Source organism: Arvicanthis niloticus, chromosome 7 (assembly GCF_011762505.2).
Source record: "Arvicanthis niloticus isolate mArvNil1 chromosome 7, mArvNil1.pat.X, whole genome shotgun sequence".
Classification (NCBI taxonomy): domain Eukaryota; kingdom Metazoa; phylum Chordata; class Mammalia; order Rodentia; family Muridae; genus Arvicanthis; species Arvicanthis niloticus.
The window spans coordinates 85,993,441-86,008,970 of record NC_047664.1 but is presented as its reverse complement, the minus strand read 5'-3'; positions in this window follow the sequence as shown (position 1 = coordinate 86,008,970).

The window sequence follows — 15,530 nt, the reverse complement described above, 5'->3', positions numbered from 1 at the left end:
ATATTTAAGTTAATTCTTTTTTTTTTTTACATTTTATTTACATTTCAGATGCCATCCCCTTTCCCCATTTCCCTTCCCTAGAAAACCCCTATCCCATGCCCCCTTTCCCTTTTTGCTTTTATACAATTTTTAAAAATGTTAATCAAAGGCTTTATGAATTTGATATTGCTCGATCAGAAGTGTAACCCAATACCCAACCTAGATATATGAACTATCTTTGACTGGTGGAGACCCGTGAACATCTGCCTCCATGCCCTCCCCCCTCTTTTTCTCTCTCATCACCTAGCATCTCCTCTCCTTCATCTTCTCCTCTCCTTACTCCATCTCTTCCTCTAGGTACTCCTTCCCCCTTAGCTCCTCCTACATATCACCCTTCCTGTTAAAATAAAACTTTTTTCTCAAAATACAATTAGAGCATAATTATGTCAATTTGTACCAGTGAGGTACAAGATAGTCCTAATACCCAGTCCATCATTTTGTTGACTAACCAGAACCTCTGTTATCTCTCCTAATTAAAACACTTAGTTCTGAACCTGGCTTTTTTCTTGGCTTTTGAATGAATGGCAACTGAAAAACATCCACTCAGATCTTTTCTCTCAAAGTAAATAGCCAGGATTGGCTATGAGACTATAGGTCTTCAACCCTGTCAGAAATCCAGAATGACTGAGTTAACTGAAATTATGGGAAGCACTAAACATAGCTTCTAAGATTTAGCCAATTTATAGAGATCACTGAACACCTGGAAAGTTCCTATACTACAGAACATTGGAGCATCAAATCTTCAGCCTTCTGTCCCAGAATCATCTGACAGACCTTAGTGATGCAGAATTATTAAGGGCTGATTACTCTGTCTAGGCAGATATAATCAGTTGACTATTCTGCAAGTGTGTCCTTTTCTGGACAGTAATTTGTCTGTAGATGGAAAGAGGCAATTCTTGTCTAGTGGCTGTCTCACCACAACTGGAGTATCTCCAAGGATGCTCAATTTCTTCTTAGAATCCACGAAAGGAAGCTGTCAGGAGCAGACAGGTCTCTAATCAAAATGAACATTAATATATAAATATTTGTAACGTCAATTCTATGGATTTCTGACGTTTTGAAAACCAACTATCCATGTAAGGTAACCTGGACGGTTGTCTGTTCACTCCTCTCAGCTATTTCTAAATAAAATACAGAAAACACCCTAACATTAAACTCAAAGCAATGAATATGCTCTAGTCCCTTAACTCATAGGTTAACCATCCCAAATCAGTTAAAAAAGTTAAAGAAGGACTGGGTCTAAGCCTTGTATTCCTAAATGTGTTATACAGGCACAATGCCCATGAGAGTATCAATATTCATCTCACTTTTATATCAATAAGAATCTCATACCAATGAAAATCATAACTTTGAAATCAAAGTAAATTTTGTACCATTTAAGAAATTATAGCTTCATCTTGATATTACTTATACAGATTTCTACCAATAGGTTATGGCTATGCAATAAGTCCTAGCTAGTCCTCCCTGTTCCAACAAAACCACTACTTTTCCCTAGAAAGACAGACCAATATTAACCACCTTAGTTCCCAAGCTCAGGGAATAGGGGCGCTGACTCTTCTTTAACTTTTTCAAGCTGATTAAGGGCGTTGAGATTTTAGAAGAGGGGTGGGGGGGAAGAGCAAATTGATAAGCCTCTGACGCTTTGTCTTCACTGCATCCAGATGGAATTCTAGGACATCAGAGGTTTGGGCAGGTCTGCTCAGTATGCTTGATGAGTAGATACACCAAGGCTGTGTATTCTGCAATATACAATTCTCAGAACAAGTTTTAGTATCAAGAAAAAAAATTATTTTTTTCCTAGAAGGTTGACATTTTTTTAAAGATGTTAGTTCTAACAACTTTTCTTTTTTTCCCCTTTAAAATCGGTTGTAATATTTACATTTCAAATTTTATCCCCTTATCCCATTCCCCCCACCACCCAGGAACCCCTTATCCCATCCCCCGTCCTTGTGTTTCTATGAGGGTGTGATTTTCCAGTTTCTATGATACTGTTTCCATTAACATGAACTGCCTCCTAAATTTCTAAATCCTTCCCTTTGTGTTATTAAATCTCCTATTTTTCTTTTTTTTTCTTTCTTTTTTTCTCCTTCCCCCCCTTTTTAATCTCTCTTTTTAAATTGGGTATTATATTTATCTTTCAGATTTTATCCCCTTATCCCACTTCCTCCCACCACCTAGAAACCTCCTATCCCATCCCCCCTCCTCATGCTTCTATGAGGCAGTACCCGCACCTACCCCCCACTACCCCCTCCCCACCCTCACATTCCACCCCCCCCGCCCCCCGCTCAGCCCACTCTGTGTTAGTTTGTTATGGGACCAAGAAATTCCTCTCCCACCTATGTCCGACAAGGCCATCCTCCCCTACATATACTGCTGGAGTCGTGGATCCCTCCCTATGTGCTCCCAGGCTAGTGGTTTAGACCCTGGGGGGCTCTGGTTGTTAGGTATTGTTGCTTTCCTCCTGGGGTCACAAACCCTTTCTGCTCTTTCAGTGTTCTCTCTAAGTTCTCCATTGGGAAACCCTTGATCATATGAGTGGTTAACTGTGAGCAATGTCCTCTGAATGTGTTAGTCTTTGGCAGACCTCTAAGGAGACAGCTATATCATATTCTTGACAGCATGCGCTTCCAGCATTCCACATTTGTGTCTAGCTTAGGTGACTGTACATGGGATGAATACCCAGGTGGAATGGTCTCCAGATGGCCCCTCCTTCAGTTTCTGTCCCATGTTTTGTTTCTATATTTGCTCCCTTGAGTATTTTTGTTACTCGTTCTAAGTAGAACTGAGGCATCCCCTCTTGGTCTTCCTTCTTCTTCATGAGCTTCATGTGGTCTGTGGGTTGAGTTTTCGCTATTCCAAGCTTTTGGGCTAATTCTTAAAATTAAATTTTCATTTCCTCATTTGGACTAATCATGCAATAAGCAAAAAGAAATAGCCACACATGACCCTTTATATACATATACATAATATATGATACATTATACTATATATAGTACATGTTTGTCCTGAGAAACACCTATATGATGACTTATTCATTCATCTAACAAATGTCTTGATCTTATAAATGGAAGTTTCCATAAATAGAAATATCACAGCTGTGTTAAAGATTCTACAAGTTTGATTAGTTTACTATATAGTCTGTGAGTTAGGAGAGTCAGAATTTTGCAGGTCTGAAGACTAGTTTTCTGGATTCATCATTAGTCTCCTTAGGACCCATTTATTTTCCATCTGTGTTTGTGTGTGTGTATGTGTGTGTGTGTATACTTGCAGTCTAGGGACTTTAAGGTAAATTCTTTTAGAATTTACAAATAATTAGCTTCCATGAACCTAAAAGCTCAGAATGTCATCACAGACCATCTGAAGCCTAAAGCAGTCTTTCATGCTTTGTTGTAACTAGCTACCTAATAGCTCCATCAAAATAGTTTAAGGGCCTTAATTTGTACCATATTTTTGTTCTGTAACTATAAAAATTTAACCAACATGCTACCACATCAGAGCATCGCTTTCAGTAAAACTTGAATTTATATGCCCAGGTCATAGTCACTCATATTTGGTTCAGAATATACTATTTTTTCCCTTTAAGTGACAGCTGTATGTTTGTGTTGATAATCTCCATGTGCTGTATCAAGCATTCCAGATGTTGTATGTACAGCTGTGTTCAAAACCAGTCTCTACTCTGAAGACTATGGAAAGAGTTGATAGTATCTTAGATAATTGTCATCTAATGTACCCTCCCCCTCCAGCCTTGAGCAGGGCTAGAAGATCTTGTTTACAACAATAGACCAAAAATAATAGGACCTAGGTGGAGTTACCCACCTTGGCTGCACATACAGCATGCTACAGGAACTTAGATGTATAACTGCTTGCTGAGCTTGCCTTGAGTTATCTCCGGCTGTGACAAAGGATGGGTTCCTCCACCCATCTCCGGCAGTGGCACAGGATGGGGTTTACCCCACCCATCTCCAGCAGTGACCAATGATGGGTCCCCTCACCCATCCCAGCTGAAGGAAGGAGGGGTTTGGTGGTGGGGCTTTCCCTTTAAATTGAGAGCTGAACATTGAACTTTGAGCCTTGATCAGAGAACTTTGTCTTGGCTTCATTTCCTCTCGCCCTCCATCCCTTTTTTCATTTCCAGCCAGCCCCCCTTTCAGGTGATCCCAGTTGATCTGTGGCCTCAGGCAGCTACAATCTAAAGCAATAAGCCTCTTGGGGGAATGTGCATTGACTGGCATGGCCATGTTTAAATTTTTCTTCTGGTAGCCATTTTTTTGGATATTTTATTTATTTATATTTCAGATGTCATTCCCTTTCCCCATCCCCCCCACCCCAGAACTGCTATCCAATCACCCTCCTCCTTTATGCTTTTACATCATTTTAATTATATCTTTGTATTAAAGTCAGTTCTAGGTTGAGGATCTAGCAGTACAACAGATGCAAATAGTCAAGGAACAAGCAAGACAATAAACACAGTCAAAGAACAAGAAAAAACAGTAAAACAATTATGTGAACACTCCCATGATTGCTGTTTCTAAGGGCTTATCAGGATGACCAAAATATCTGAGCCAACTTCCCTGTCCTAGAGCAAAGTCATTTTTATGTCTGAAGCCTACTTCCTTGTTCTAGCCCAAGATTTAGATTCCTACCTGGAATTACTTCTTTGTTCTAGCCTAATGTCAGATTCCTGCCTGAAGCCTACTTCCTTGTCCTTGGTCAATGTCATATTCCTGACAAGCAGCCCATTTCCTTGTCCTTGGCCCATGTCAGATTCTTGCCAAGCAGCCCCAAAGGCTCTCCACCTGTCCCCCCTTTTTATTTCATTAACGAGATTGAGCCTGCCTTAGGTTGTTCTGACAAGAATGTCTTCCTTACCTGTCATGGAATATGCATTATCCAAAGCAATGCACTTCTCTCTTAGGTTACATAATCTTACCAGTCCTTGACTTGCCAGCCTGTTAATTTAAAAACTCTGTCTAGGGGTCCATTTTCAGGTTCAAGTCATGTACTTTGGCTGCCAAGATGCTGATGTTGTTAAAGACAAGCTTTAACACAGCGGGCAGGAATAAAAGTATTCCTAGGACAAAAAGGGCTAAATGATCAATCTATATATGTCATTCTAAAAACCCAGGGTAGCAAAAACTATTCTCAACAATAAAAGAACATCTGGGGGAATCACCATCCCTGACCTCAAGCTGTACTACAGAGCAGTAGTGATAAAAACTGCATGGTATTTGTACAGAGATAAGCAAGAAAATCAATGGAACAGAATCAAAGATCCAGAAATGAACCCACATACCTATAGGCACTTGATCTTTGGCAAAAAACTAAAACCATTCAGTAGAAAAAAAGACAGTATTTTCAACAGGTGGATGTCAGCATGTAGGAAAATTCAAATTGATCCATTCTTATCTCCCTGTATAAAACTCAAGTCCAACTGGATCAAGGATCTCCATATAAAACCAGCAAATATATGGAATTAGAAAATATCATCCTGAGTGAGGTATCCCAATCACAAAAGAAGGCACAAGCTATGCACTCATTGACAAGTGGATATTAGCCCAAAATCTCACAATACCCAAGATATAAATCACAGACCACATGAAGCCCAAGAAAAAGAAAGACTAAAGCGTGGGTGCTTCAGTTCTTCTTTGAAGAAGTAACAAAATACTCACAGGAACAGATATGAGACAATGTGTGGGGCAGAAACTGGAGTAGAGATCATCCAAAAGACCATCCAAAGACCGCCCCACCTGGAGATCCATCGGGAGAGTGACAATACCAACCAACCAGAGCTCCCAGGATCTAAACAGCTAGCCTGGGAACACACATGGAGAGACCCATGTCTCCAGCTGTATATGTAGAGGAGGATGGACTTGTCGGGGGCATCAGTGGGAGAGAAGGGCCTTGGTCCCTTGAAGGCTGGATGCCCCAGAGAGGGGGAATTTGAGGGCAGGGAGGTGGGAGTTGGTGGATGGGTGGGGGCACACCCTCATAGAAATAGGAGGAGGGGGATGAGTTAAGGGATTTGGGGGGATGGGGAAAAGAGATAACATCTGAAATGTAGATAAAACATCCAATAATAAAAACAAACAAACAAACAAACAAACAAACAAAACCCAGATAATGGAACTGGCTATAGCAGTCTAACATTTGAGACATTTTAGCAGCAATTTAATATTACCCATATTACTGGGATTCCTTATAATTGTCAAGGACAAGAGACTGTGGAACAGGCCCATGAAACTTTAAAACAATATCTTCATAAAATAAAAAAAGGGGGAGTTATATCCTTGTACACCACAAATTTATTTAAATCATGTTCTTTTTATTTTAAACTTAAAAAAAATTGGATGTCAAGGAATTTCTGCTGAATGTTTATGGTACCTTACAACTAGGCATACTTATGCCGAGGTGAAAAGGATCCACTTACAGGCATAAGGCATGATCCCCATCAGGTATTAAATATGTGAAAGAGGGTGTGTGTGTTTGTTCTGCAGGAAGCAGAAGAAGCATGGTGGCTGCCAGAGCAACGGGTGAGACATGCTGATTCCAGGACAAAGAATGATGCTGACCCGTGAGCTTGCTGAGTGCTCTGACAATGGTGACTGGAAGCTGTATTGGACATAAGTTCCCAACCCACCATTGCTTACCTATAACCCTTATGGGACAAGCTGCCTTGTCTCACGTTTTTAGACCTTGTGGAACAGAGAATCAAAAAGAGAAGTTATAATGACTCTTGTATTTTTCTTAAATGTGACCTGTTATTCGGACTCAATCATGGACTGGTCTAGAAATCAATCTAATATTGGAAATAACAGTCTTCATTTGGAAGTCCGGTTCTGGACATTTTCAGAGATATATATGTAAATTAGCTGCAGTTCTCTATGATATTATCGTTAGCAAGAGATAAAGTTGGGGCAGGAGCTGGATTTCAAACAGGTGTTAGCACATATGTTAATGCTCTTTTAATTGTCAAGTTAAAATTACTTTTGCTTCTCCTACAGTATTTAATGTAAGTTGAATTGATTGTACACCTTCTAATTGTGTTTGTATTTTGAAATTCGGCATGTCATTTATGCAGGTCTATCAACCAGCTTTTGTTTTAGTACCCTGAGTATCACAGAAGCTTGGTATTCTACAAATAGCTTGCAAGTATTGGAAGAAATGAGGCAGTCTTTAAGCAGAAGCAAGAGGGTAGTGGGCTTGATGTATTTGGCATAATTCTAACACCTCTCTGGATGTTTTAACGTTACACAGTGAGCTTATGAATTTCAAGAATGCTGCTCTGCTGAGCGTTGATGTGGTAGATACTGCAGATAAAATTCTGGTAGCTATTTGTACCAGAAGAAAGAGAGCATTTTAAGATGTAGCAGCCTTGCCCAGTACCACATGCAAAGCTGAAGCCAAATCTTAGAAACAGAGTTTTTGATCTGTCTTAGAAAAATATAAAAATATATTTCCAATTAATGGTATATTTAAAATATATTAATATACAACACATATTAATATATAATATAATGATATATAACATATAGCACATAACATAATATAATTTATAATCTATAACACAATAAATATATAGTATACAGTATATAGTATATCATATATAATATAGTATATAATGTATGGTATATAATATATGGTATGTAATATATAGTATATAATGGTATATTTAATATTTATGTGTACTTATTATATATTAATATATATTAAATTGGCAGATTTAGCCCAGGAAAAGATATTTATGGCAATTAAACAAAAGAATAATAATTAATAGAGGAACATTAAAAAGATAGAAATGCTACCTAAGCAAGCATCCAACCCAAATAAAGCAAGAACTGGAACAGACAATCTGTCAATATGAGTTTATTATAGCTAAATCTAGGAAATGGGGAAATAGAAGACTAGAGACACACATAGATGAAATGTGCAGCTATAGCGCCATCTTCTGGCCTATATTATTTTACAAAATGCACTCTATTATAACTTCATGATAGAAACCTTGGTAAGCTTTTCCCTATAGAAGATGATATTAAAAGAAAATTCTAACATTCTTTCCCCAATTTTCTCCTAAGCAAATTGAAATTTAAAGTTTTTTATGTGCTGTTACATTATCCTACTATGCAACAAAATATTTGCTTATGTATTTACTATTTATTTTTTTAAGTGAGATAATTTTCTCATTACATAGGACCTCTCAATCAAACCCAGAGGTCATGGCATTTATGTGCACTATCCAAATCTAAACTCTGGTCTGCTTGTCTTTGTGGCAAGCACTTTAAATGCTAAACTATCTGTCCATCCCTGGGACTGCTTCACTCTTGAGAGTTTATCAGTGTGATTGCCACTGGGAGAGCTAGGTCGTGCTATACAGTCAACAAATGGGAGTGAGCTGTAATAGTCACTGTGAGCCTGTGAGATCTCAACCTTGGAATTCATCCCAAACCTGTTCTGTAAACCTCACCTTGGCACAGGGAATGAGCAAGCTTGGCTCTTCCTCTGTGCCAGCCAGGTACAATAGCTGACTCCTCCTGGGAAACGTGAAGTCATATTCCAAAATAAACACTTTGAACTTTCTCATGAGAATACTAGATGAGATAGCACAGAGTCTCAGAGGTTCAAGAATGTAAAAGAAACAAGATATAAATACTTTACTAGATGAGGAAGGATGCCACCTTGCTCACCTTGATCACGAATGAGAATGCAGTTGACAGTGAGACAAAGAGAAAGCAGAAAAGAGTGAGCTATTAATTAGACCGTGAACAGAGTATAAGTGAGAATGATTGGCGATCGGTTGGTAGCCTCACAGTTGCAACTAAGGGATATATGAATGAACCAGGACTTAAGAGTTATGAGCTCTGAAAGAAGGAAAGGATGAAATATGTAAATGAAGTTTTAAATTTTCAGAGATAAGAAAGGCACAGAAATGCCAAGGCCCCTCTAAAGCCTCAGCAGCTGGATCGATGGCTCAGCTGTAACCGTCACTGCTGCGAGGAGGTTGATTTTAGTCACCGTTCTGTTCTGTGATAAAATACCATGACAGAATGGCTAGAGGAGGAAAGCTCTATTTCAGTCTGCAGTCCCAAGAACGCAGAATTCCTGACAAGGAAAGCATAGCAGGAACCACACAGGTGGAGAGGTCAAGTCTCATCATCACACTGAGAGGAGTTGGAGGAGGGGGAAGGGAGAGCAGGAAGTGGGGCTATAACATCCTAAGATCCATCCCCAGGAATCTACCTCCTTCAGCGTGGCTGCATTTTCTCCAGGCTCTAAAACCTGCCAGAATAGTGCCACCTGCCAGGGACCACTTGTTTAAAAACATGAGTCTGGTGGTGGTGGCATTTCTCATTCAAACCACTGCAAATGTTACATTCCATGACTTGAAAATTACCGCCTCTCTAATTAGCAAATTCTTGTTTATCCAGTTACCTACTTCCTCAAGTGAACAGTCTCCAAACCATTGTCAAGAATAGAAATATTGACTGTTACAGTCCTTTCAATACCTACTCATTCCCTTTCATTGTCAACGTACATGATAGCTAAGTTACTGGCCTAAGTTACTGTCAGTTGAGCAGAAGTATGTCAAAGTTGAGGGAAGGGGATTGTCCAAAGGATTAAAATGACAGCTCTTGCTGAGGGACAGCTATACTATATAAATCGCGAGGATTCTGAGTCAACAGAGCAAACCACTGAGATGTATCATGCAGTTGTGCTGCTGTCTTAAGTTTCAGCTTCCTTGCTTTCCCAGGGCTCAGACCCAAACACAGCAGACGTGTTCTGACTACACATGAAGCTCCAGCTATTAGACCACCAGGCTGCTGCTTAGCTGCCATCTGAGTTTTGAAAAACAACTCTTAAACTTAGGATTTAATTGATTGTGAGCTTTAAAAAATTTTAATTGATGCATATTTGCTTGTGTTTACTGAGTATAATGTGATGTCTCGATCCAATACATATATTGCATAACAATTGATCACAGCAACAATCGTGCCATCACATTAAATTTTCATCATTTATCTACAATGAACACATTCAAAATCTTCTATTGTCTAACTATTCTATTGTTACCCGTATTTACTGTGACACTGACAACCAGAAATTATGCCTACCTAAATGTACTATTGTATCCATAGATAAACATCTTACCATTTCCTCCCCCTTTCTGTCATCAGTCTCTAGTAACTACTTCTATCCTCACCTCTTATTAGGTGAACTACAGAGTCTACATATGTGTTTCTATCTCCTTGCAATGCAGCAAAGGAATTTGAGATGAACCTATTACTTTTCCATCTTTGCATCAGGCATTCTTTGTTCTCATTCTTCAACTACCTGGATCATTGTAACTTGCTAGGGTGTCTCAGTTTCTCTTTTATTACTGTGGTGAAATACTCTGACAGAGTATCTTAAAGAAGGAAGGCTTATTTTAGTTCACAGTTCAAGGCAGTCCACCACCACAAAAAAATACGGGCAGCAGGAGCTGGAAAGGGAGGGCATCCGAAATCATAGAGCTGTGGATACATGCTGATTCTTTTTCCCTTTGTCTATTTACAAAGTTGCAGATCCCATTCAGGGACTGAGCTCCACAATGGGAATGTCTTCCCAACTCAGTTAATATAACTAAGATCATGGCTCACAGGCACATCCAGAGGCTCCTATTCCAGATATTTCAAGATTCTGTTGAGTTGGTGATTAATATTAACCATAACCACTCCATACATGTCAATTGAAACTAAAACACATCACTTTTAATATCTAACCTATTGTATCTACAGAAACCTAAAAATGGAAAAAGAATTTCATCCAACACAAAAATTTCCAATAGTCTTTAACAGTTTCAGCACTCTAAAACTCCAAGGACTCTTAACTGTGATCTTTTATAAAAACATTTGCATACTTCTGACATATAATGATACAAAGTAATCATTCCTATTTTAAAGTAGGAGAAGCAGGGCAGTTCAAGATATAATCACACAAAAGGAAAACTACAATCTGTACAGCAAACATGAAATACTGAAACTGTATCCATCCAGAGATGGTAGTGTAATCAGCTAGACTCTAAAAGGCTTGGCATCCCTCCTCCCAGCTCTGCTGCTGTGCTGGCTGGTTTTATGTCAACTTGACACAAGCTAGAGTCACTAGAAAGGAGGGGACCTCAATTGAGAAAATGCCTCCCTAAGATCTGTCTGTAAGGCATCTTCCTGATTAATGATTGATGGGGCAGAGCACAGCCCATAGTGGGTGGTGCCTTCCCTGGGCTGGTGGTCCTAGATTGTATAAGAAAGCAGGCTGAGCAAGCCATGGGAAGCAAGCCAGTAAGCAGCACCCCTCCGTGGCCTCTACATAGCTCCTGCTTCCAGGTTCCAGCCCTGCTTGAGTTCCTGTCCTGACTTCCTTTAATGATGAATAGTGATTAGAAGCATAAGCCAAATAAACCCTTTCTTCCCCAACTTGCTTTTGGTCATGGTGTTTCATCATAGTAAGAGTAACCCTAACTAAGACAGCATCTTTTGTACACATAGACTGTCTCCTAGGTTGTCTCCACTCTGTTGCCACAGCTCTCCTTGGTATATGCCACATGGTACTGACACTTCCAGTAACCTGGAGTCTACATGTAACCTGGCTTCAATCTCACAGTTGTACGGAATGGTGTTTTTCCTGGACGTTCAACCCTACCACACATGGCCTGACCTCATGAGGATTTCCTTACCCTCACGATCTTTCATCATATAGACAAAGCCAGTACCACAGGAATGGCATTGCTACACTCCAGAGAAATTGCCATATCAACATTTGAACACTGATGCTATGGAAACACTTTCCTAGATGTTGGCTTTTGAAAAAGACAGAGAACCACTTATTTTTAGGCTTTATTCTCTTTTGATATTTTTTTTTGAGAATTCCGTACATGAATACCCTTTATTTAAATCATTTCCTCTCATCTGTCTCTCTTTCCATTCCCCCTTCTCTCCAATTGGATCTTAAATTCATGGCCTTTTCTACAATTATTATTCACACACACAAACACACACACACACACACACACACACACACAGAGAGAGAGAGAGAGAGAGAGAGAGAGAGAGAGAGAGGATTTAGTGAGTCTGTCTACCATTTTTTCATATATACATGTGTTCAAGGCTAACCAGTTGGGATTGGGTGGACAACCTATCAGTTGTCCTGTTCCTGGAGAACACTGTTTCATCCTACCTTCACATCCATGAATTGTCTATAGTTTATCTATGGGTGAGACCTTGTGACATGTCCCCTTTTTATATAGGCATGTCAAGTTTATGGTCATTATGCAGGTCTTGTATAAACAACCACATGATTGTAGCTTTCCTATTATATCTAGAAGCCATCTAACTTTCAGCAGGCATTTTTGCCCTCTGGCTCTTAGAATATTTCTATCACTCTCCATTTCTTGGCTTTTATTGGTGCATATACAGCACCTTGTTGTTTATGGGCATCCTACAGTCACTTAGTCTCTGTATTATAACCAGTAGGGAATCTTGGTAGTAGCTTCTGTCTGCTACAGAAACAAGCTTCTCTGGTAAGGCTTGTCCTGGCTAGTTTTATGTCAACTTGACACAAGCCTGACATTTGGAAATAGGGAACCTCAATTAAGAAAATTCCCCTACTAGATTGGCCTGTGGTGCATTTTCTTGATTTCTTATAGGAAGGCCCAAGTCACTGGGTAGCACCACACCTTGGCTGATGGTCCTAGGTACTGTATGAAAGCAGGCTGAACAAACCATGGGAAGCAAGCCAGTAAACAGTGATCTGACAAGGCCTATGTTCCTGTTCCTGCCTTGAGTTCCTGACTTGGCCTCCCTCCATGATGGATTTATAAGCTATAAGGTAAAATAAATTATTTCTTCCCTAAGTTACTTTTGGTCATGTTTTATCACAATAATAGAAACCCTAAGTGATGGAGGTGGGTCTCTATACTTGTTGGTGCCTGTAAGTAGAAACATTTATAATTCAATGAGAAACTATATCTATTTAGGGAAACGGTAGTAGAAGTTTCCCCTATTATGACCCCTCCAACCAAAGATAATTGGCTAAGTTAATAGTTCCTAACTTAAATCCCCTTCCTATTGAACAGGTAGAATGAGACAGTTATTGGGTACCCCAAAGATAAAACTGTCTCTGTCTCACCACTGGGTACATCTTGCTTGGTTGGTCATTGTTATGGATCATAGGCCTTGAACACATCCAAAGGAAAGCTCTCTTTCTTTAAATGAACTTGGCTCTTCACAAGGTGGAGCCTTCAATGGGTGGGATTTTGCCCCCAGGACAGTCTTTGCCCCAATGCAGCACGGGATATTTTTCTTCAGTACTTCTCTTTAACAAGTACAGTGTCTTGTCACACCAGGCCAAACACAATCCTGTCTTGAGGTCTCTTCTGTCAGAAATAATGATGATGATGATAACAATCCATTATCTTCAAATTTTACCTTATTAACCTTTTCAGGACATCAGCACAATCAAACCAGATTCTTGGCCAACATACCACATGAATGAATGAACTCCAGCTATCACTCTTGTTACCATCTGAAATCTCATGAGCCAGGCCTCCACTCTTCATGTTTCTCTCAACATTCTTATCTTTTCCGGGATCCAATCATAATGGCCCCTTAAGAGCTTTCCTTACTCCAAATTCCAACCTCTTTCACGTTTCAGATGCAGAACAATTCTAATGGACTACCATCACTTAGTTAAGTTTATCAAAACAACCTGATCATATACAAAATATACATAATATACATATACACATATACATCATATACATATAAATATACATATATATCATATACGCATACACATACATATACATCATATACATTTGTATCACTTCTTGTCCGAGCTCATTATAGCTCACAGTTCAAGGTACAATGAATATGACAGGTAAGCAAAGACAACAGGAGCATGAAGCAGCCGGTCACATTGCATCCATAATCACCAACTGAAGGCAGTGAATGCATGCTGATTCTGGGTTCCCCTTTCCTAGTAACATAGTCTAGGATCCAAGCCAAGAGCTGCCAGCAGCCAGAGTGGGAAGGTCTTCCCACATTAATTGATACAATCAATACAATATCCCCCAGACATACCCAGAGGCTTCTATGGCAGGTGATTATAGATTCTGTCGAGTTGACACTAATCATCCACAGAAGTTGACCCTATACCCAGAAGCACCAGGCAGTTTTCCAAGGTCCTTGCTGATAAAATCATCAGCGACTTACTTCTCAGAGAAATCTGACTGAAGCCAGAGTGGAGCACCACATTGCACTCAGCAGGCAAGCAGAATAAGTGTCGGGAAGGATGGGGAACCTTCACAGACGCTGGTTTGACAGATAATGCTTATCAGCCATATGCAAATAGCATAGCCAGAAAATCGGTACCAATCCATCTCATGTGCAAAGTTAGGTTCAAACTGTTTCTCTGTGCATTTTCTTCACCGTAACAGTGAACTGCCTCTGTGTTTACTTGTTCCAGGAAGGAGAAAACTTCTTTTTTTTTTTCATCTTGGACAAACATCCCCAAGTTGTTAGAATAAGCAAGGTTGTTAGAATTACCTTGCAAAATGATTACCTTTGAACTCTACAAAATAAACGACCAGATTTCATCTCTCAGTGTTGCCGCAGTTAAAACAAAGGTTTTGCACAGTAATCTTTTAATTGAAAAAGTCGTTCGTATTCATAACAAATACTTCCTACTACTTACACTGACTGGAAACGCTAATGCGTTAGCACAGCCCCATCTTGTCCTAGTTTATTAGGACTGAGAACGGGAGAGTGATAGGCAGATATTATTTTTACAGCATTACCAGGCCGTATCCTTGCTTTTTCATGGAACAAGGAAAACAGGCTTCTCCTGAAGTTTCAAGGACAAAAGCTTTCCCAGACACCATTTCTCAGAAGATTCCAGAATGCTGAGTAAGTGGAATTGCCGCACACGCTGCCTACTTCAGCTAAAACTGCTTCAGTGTGATCAATGTATTTAGCTTTAGAATAAGACTGTTAGAACCGTGGCTCAAACGCACAATCCTTCCCGTTAAAGAAGTGCTGACAATTGTAATTTATCATTCCAAGAAGACTTTCTAAATGTGTTACCCACATTAATATTAATAGAAAAAAAGAAAGGGAATAGATTCTTATGTAAATAGAAGAGATATTTTGAGACACTTAGCTTTACGAAAGTTAGTAGAATACATGAGATCAAGTGGAGTCTGAGAAGGTGTAAGGAAGAGTTGTAAGTGGCCGGCTGTGTTGAATGCGAGCAGAGCCAGTTTTAACAGATCTGGGAGAATACTTTGTTTCTTCTTTTGTCTTGTTGCTAGGTTCTGTGAACTTAAAGAAATCATTGCTAAAACAAAAAAACAAAACAAACAAAACACCAAAACACAAACAAACAAAAAACCAAACAAACCAAGACTTTAGAGATCATACAAGACAAACAACAAAAACAACAATAACAAATGTGGAGAAGGAGTT